We start from the raw sequence: 6,908 nt of genomic DNA on the forward strand, positions 1-6,908 counted from the left end.
GACCAAGAACTTTAGGCCTATTTCTTTACTAAATGTGGATTTAAAAATATTCACTGCAATTATCACAAGTAGAATAAATCGCATATTGCCCTCTCTTATTCACAAGGACCAGGTGGGGTTCATCCCATCTAGGCAGGCCCCGGACAATATCAGACGCAATATAAACCTTATCCACACGGCAAACTCCCGCAGGGAACAACTTTTAATACTAGCCTTAGGGTACCGTCACACTCTGCAACTTTCCAACGATCACGACCAGCGATACGACCTGGCCGTGATTGTTGGAAAGTCGTTGTGTGGTCGCTGGGGAGCTGTCACACAGACCGCTCTCCAGCGACCAACGATGCCGAAGTCCCCGGGTAACCAGGGTAAACATCGGGTTACTAAGCGCAGGGCCGCGCTTAGTAACCCGATGTTTACCGTGGTTACCAGCGTAAAAGTAAAAAAAAAAAAACCGTACATACTCACATTCCGGTGTCCGCCAGGTCCCTAGCCGTCTGCTTCCCGCTCTGACAGAATGCCGCCGTAAAGTGAAAGAAGATCACAGCGGCGACGTCACCGCTGTGATCTGCTCTCACTTTCCGGCCGGCAGTCAGTCAGAACGGGAAGCAGACTGCAAGGGACCTGAAGGTCACCGGAATGTGAGTATGTAGTGTTCTTTTACGCTGGTAACCACAGTAAACATCGGGTTACTAAGCGCAGCCCTGCGCTTAGTAACCCGATGTTTACCCTGGTTACAAGCGAACGCATCGCTGGATCGCTGTCACACACAACGATCCAGCGATGACAGCGGGAGATCCAGCGACGAAAGAAAGTTCCAAACGATCTGCTACGACGTACAATTCTCAGCAGGGTCCCTGATCGCTGCTGCGTGTCAGACACAGCGATATCATATGGGTATCGCTGGAACGTCACGGATCGTACCGTCGTAGCGACAAAAGTGCCACTGTGAGACGGTACCCTTAGACATTGAGAAGGCATTCGACTCACTCTCCTGGAACTATCTCTTTCAAGTCCTATCTAAATTTGGTTTCACTCGGGAGTTTATAGAATGTATTAAATTACTCTATGACTTTCCCACAGCATATCTGAAGCTCCCGACGTTGAACCCTTCTCCCATATCTATTCAGCGTGGTACCAGACAGGGATGCCCACTCTCCCCGGCGTTATTTGCTCTGGCCATGGAGCCCTTGGCAGAAGCCATTAGAACAAATCAGAACATTACTGGATTAACTAACTTAGGCGAATAATACAAGGTTAGCTTGTTTGCAGATGACCTCCTTTTGACTATTACCAATCCCCATACAACAATTCCCAATCTCCTCTCTCTGCTTAATATATTTGAAGACATTTCAGGGCTGAAAATTAATATAGATAAATCGGAAGCTCTCTTTATCAATACCAGCAAAACTATGCAGGATAATATCACCTCCCAATTTAAATTCACAAAGAGGGACAATTATTTAACCTACTTGGGAATAAATATTACAACAAACAGAGCTAACCTCTATAAATGGAACTACACGCCACTTATCCAGAATCTTCACACTGACTTATCCAGGTGGGCTTCGCTAAACCTATCTTGGCTGGGTAGGATCCACACAATAAAAATGGTGACCCTCCCGCGGTTTTTGTACTTTTAGATCTCTCCCAATACCGATTTCAGCTAAAACGTTTTCAGGCCTTCACGCCACGATCTCTAAATTTATATGGCAGAATAAAAGGGCTAGAATCCCCCCAAAATTAATGTTCTTCCATAGAAGACATGGTGGAGTTTCGCTTCCAAATCTATCCCTATACTATAAAGCGGCACAAATAGCACAACTAACAAGTATCTGCGCCCAAAATAACAAGCCAAGGTGGGTTCATCTAGAGTCACATCTTATTAAGCCACTCTCATTGCCAGGCCTAATGTGGTCTACGGGAAAAATCCCCAAACAACTATTTATAACAGCACCTTATACTGCTCACTCTTTCAATTTGTGGAGAAGAGTTAGATTCAAATATTCACTGCAATCAGATCCCTCCCCATTAACCTCCATATTAGGTAACCCGATGTTCACTCCTGGTCTGGACTCACGTTTGTTCACTTGGTGGATATTGAGAGGGATTACCACAATAAAACACTTGTGTGACCCTTTCGGTGTCCTGATGGACAGAGCAGAATTCATGAGGAAGTTTGAACCCCCGATTAGAGAAATAATTCACATTAATCAGATTTTGCACTTTGCAGGTAGCCTAACCCATGGTAAACGCCCCGTTCCTGTCTCTGGTTATGAACAAAAATGCCTTTCAGACCCAATGGGAAGGGGGACAATATCTTTGCTTTATTCTATTATAAACCCACCCCATGATACGAAGAAGTTGGGTTTCATGAGACGGTGGGAGGAGGAGTTGGGTGTCGAGCTGACGTTGGAGAACTGGAGGAGGTGCTGCGACACGCTAACTAAGGGCAGTCACCAGTCATCTCTAGTGGAAACCTCGATCAAGGTCCTTCATAGGACTTATCTAGTGCCAACTAAACTTCATAGCATATTCCCCAATGTCTCAAATTTATGCTTTCGGGGATGTAACCTACCTGGGGACAAACATATATGGTGGACATGCCCAGTGGTGTCCAACTTATGGCAAAAGATAAACCTTCTAGTTGACCAACTGGCGGGGAAAAAAAACAATCTGGACGCCTCTGTTTTTCTGCTTGGGGCGAGACACCCAGCTCTTCCTAAAAACCTATTTAAGTTGGTTTCTTTTCTCTTTATGGCTACTAAAATTCACATTGCTTCGAAATGGAGGAACCCTGCGTTGTCGCTACGAATGGTTAAGGAAAGGATGAACAACATTATGTTCTATGAACGCATTGAGGCCACTAGAAATGATATGTGGGATCAGTTCTTTAAGATATGGGGCCCTTGGATGGATCTGCAACCTAATTTACACTTGAGTCAGACTCTTCATCTGTCCCCATAGCAATTTGATTCCGTGGGGATAATGTTTGTTATAAATTAAAAAGTAAATACAATTTCCCCTCTCCTTCATGTTCTTCCCTTGTGTTGTCTTTGTCTTGTCCACCCTTGTATCTATAAGGAATATGTGTTCTTTTATTTCTCAGTTATAGACTCCCCTGCGAGGGAGTTCATTCACATTGCAATTTCATTTTATGAATGTTGAAGTTAAAATTTCAATAAAACCTTTTTGAAACTAAAATATTTCAGACTGTTTTTAAAAAATATTTTACCTCACAAAATGTATCCTCTGCGATCTCCTGCTGTTATGACAGTATTGTCTTTTGCTTCCTCCCCTGACCAGGAGCTGTGGTATGTTCTGTACACGGTCAGGGCTGAAGTTAGCGCCACCAGCAGGGACATCTTTAGCGAGATTATCTTCTCTGAGACCGAATACAACAGCTCAAAAGGGCTTTCTCTCAGCGCAGTTAACACTAAATTCAAATCCTACGGAGGGGGTTCTGCACGTAGGGGCAAACTTCGCTCTACCACAGGCCTTAAAGGGAACCTGTCACCCCCAAAATGGAAGGTGAGCTAAGCCCACCGGCATCAGGGGCTTATCTACAGCATTCTGGAATGCTGTAGATAAGCCCCCGATGTATCCTAAAAGATGAGAAAAAGATTATACTCACCCAGGGGCGTTCCCGGTACGATGGGCGTCGCGGTCTGGGGCCTCCCATCTTCTTACAATGACGTCCTCTTCTTGTATTCACGCTGTGGCTCCGGCGCAGGCGTACTGTCTGCCCTGTTGAGTACTGCAATGCGCAGGCGCCGGGAAAGGTCAGAGAGGCCCAGCGCCTGCACACTGCAGTACTTTGCTCTGCCCTCAACAGGGCAGACAAAATACGCCTGCGCCGGAGCGTGAAGACAAAAGGACGTCATCTGATGAAGATAGGAGGTGCTGGACCGGACCACGACGCCCATCGGACCGGACTGCAGCGGGGAACGCCCCTGGGTGAGTATAATCTAACCTCTTTTTCTCATCTTTTAGGATACATGCTGTAGATAAGCCCCTGATGCTGATGGGCTTAGCTCACACTCCATTTTGGGGGGTGACAGGTTCCCTTTAACCCCTTCCCGACCCATGACGCCACGTAGGCGTCATGAAAACCTGTGCCAATCCGACCTATGACGCCTATGTGGCGTCATGGAATGATCGCGTCCCTGCAGATTGGGTGAAAGGGTTAACTCCAATTTCACCCGATCTGCAGGGACAGGGGGAGTGGTACTTCAGCCCCGGGGGGGGGGGGGGGGGGGAGAGAAGGTGGCTTCACCCCCCCGTGGCTACGATCGCTCTGATTGGCAGTTTCACTTTCAACAGCCAATCAGAGCGATTTGTAATATTTCACCTAAAAAACTGGTGAAATATTACAATCCAGCCATGGCCGATGCTGCAATATCATCGGCCATGGCTGGAAACACTGATGTGACCCCCCCACACCCCACCGATCGCCCCCCCAAGCCACCGTTCTGTGGTCCGCTCCCCTCCGTCTTGTACTCCGCTCCCCTGTCCTGTCCGCTCCCCCCGTGCTCCTATGCCACCCCCCCATGCTCCGACGCCCCCCCGTGCCCCGATCTCCACCCCCTTATACTTACCGAGGCTCCCGGTGTCCATCCGTCTTCTCCATGGGCGCCGCCATCTTCCAAAATGGCGGGCGCAATCGCAGTGCGCCCGCCGAATCTGCCGGCCGGCAGATTCGTTCCAGGTATAATTTGACCACTGTGATAAAACCTATCACAGTGATCAAAATAAAAAAAATAGTAAATGACACCCCCCCCCCCTTATCACCCCCATAGGTAGGGACAATAAAAAAAAAAAATAAATTTCTTTTTCCACTAGGGTTAGGGTTAGAACTAGGGTTAGAACTAGAGGTAGGGTTAGGGTATGTGCACACAGTGCGGATTTGGCCGCGGATCCGCAGCGGATTGGCCGCTGCGAATTCGTAGCAGTTTTCCATCAGGTTTACAGTACCATGTACACCTATGGAAAACCAAATCCGCTGTGCCCATGGTGCGGAAAATTCCATGCGGAAACGCTGCGTTGTATTTTCCGCAGCATGTCAATTCTTTGTGCGGATTCCGCAGCGTTTTACACCTGTTCCTCAATAGGAATCCGCAGGTGAAATCCACACAAAAAAACACTGGAAATCCGCTGTAAATCTGCAGGTAAAACGCAGTGCCTTTTACCTGCAGATTTTTCAAAAATCGTGCGGAAAAATCTCACACGAATCCGCAACGTGGGCACATAGCCTTAGGGTTAGGGTTGGAATTAGAGTTAGGGTTGGAATTAGGGCTAGGGTTGGAAATAGGGTTAAGATTAGGCTTGTGGTTAGGGTTACGGATAGGGTTAGGAGTGTGTTGGGGTTACAGTTGTGGTTAGGGTTGGGATTAGGGTTAGGGTTGGGATTAGGGTTACGGGTATGTTGGGGTTAGGGGTGTGTTGGGGTTAGGGTTGTGCTTAGGGTTAGGGCTACAGTTGGGATTAGGGGTGTGTTGGGGTTAGTGTTGAAGTTAGAATTGAGGGGTTTCCACTGTTTGGGCACATCAGGGGTCTCCAAACGCAACATGGCACCACCATTGATTCCAGCCAATCTTGCGTTCAAAAAGTCAAATGGTGCTCCCTCCCTTCCAAGCCCCGACGTGCGCCCAAACAGTGGTTTACCCCCACATATGGGGTACTAGCGTACTCAGGACAAACTGGGCAACAACTGTTGGGGTCCAATTTCCCGTTACCCTTGCAAAAATAAATAATTACTTGCCAAAACATAATTTTTGAGGAAAGAACAATTATTTTTTATTTTCACGGCTCTGCGTTATAAACTTCTGTGAAGCACTTGGGGGTTCAAAGTGCTCACCACACATCTAGATAAGTTCCTTGGGGGGTCTAGTTTCCAAAATGGGGTCACTTGTGGGGTGTTTTTACTGTTTAGGCACATCAGGGGCTCTGCAAATGCAACGTGATGCCCGCAGACCATTCCATCAAAGTCTGCATTTCAAATGTCAACACTTCCCTTCTGAGCCCTGACGTGCGCCCAAACAGTGGTTTACCCCCACATATGGGGTACCAGCATACTCACAACAAACTGGGCAACAAATATTGGGGTCCAATTTCTCCTGTTATTCTTGTGAAAATAAAAAATTGCTTGCTAAAACATCTTTTTTGAGGAAAGAAAAATGATTTTTTATTTTCACGGCTCTGCGTTGTAAACTTCTGTGAAGCACTTGGGGGTTGAACGTGCTCACCACCCATCTAGATAAGTTCCTTAAGGGGTCTAGTTTCCAAAATGGGGTCACTTGTGGGGTGTTTCTACTGTTTAGGCACATCAGGGGCTCTGTAAACGTAACATGATGCCTGCAGACCATTCCATCAAAGTCTGCATTCCAAAACGTCACTACTTCCCTTCCGAGCCCCGGCATCTGCCCAAACAGTGGTTTACCCCCACATATGGGGTATCAGCATACTCAGGAGAAACTGGTCAACAACTTTTGGGGTCAAATTTCTCCTGTTACCCTTGGGAAAATTAAAAAATTCTGGGCTAAAAAAATATTTTTGAGGAAAGGAAACATTTATTATTTTCATGGCTCTGCGTTATAAACTTCTGTGAAGCACTTGGGGGTTCAAAGTGCTCACCACACATCTAGATAAGTTCCCTTGGGGGTCTAGTTTCCAAAATGGGGTCACTTGTGGGGAGTTCCTACTGTTTAGGCACATCAGAGGCTCTGCAAATGCAACCTGACGCCCGCAGAGCATTCCATCAAAGTCTGCATTTCAAAACGTCACTACTTCCCTTCCAAACCCCGACGTGTGCCAAAACAGTGGTTTACCCCCACATATGGGGTATCAGCGTACTCAGGAGAAACTGGACAACAACTTTTGGGGTCCAATTTCTCCTGTTACCCTTGGGA

The sequence above is a fragment of the Ranitomeya variabilis genome, chromosome 3 (assembly GCF_051348905.1).
Source record: "Ranitomeya variabilis isolate aRanVar5 chromosome 3, aRanVar5.hap1, whole genome shotgun sequence".
Lineage (NCBI taxonomy): Eukaryota > Metazoa > Chordata > Amphibia > Anura > Dendrobatidae > Ranitomeya > Ranitomeya variabilis.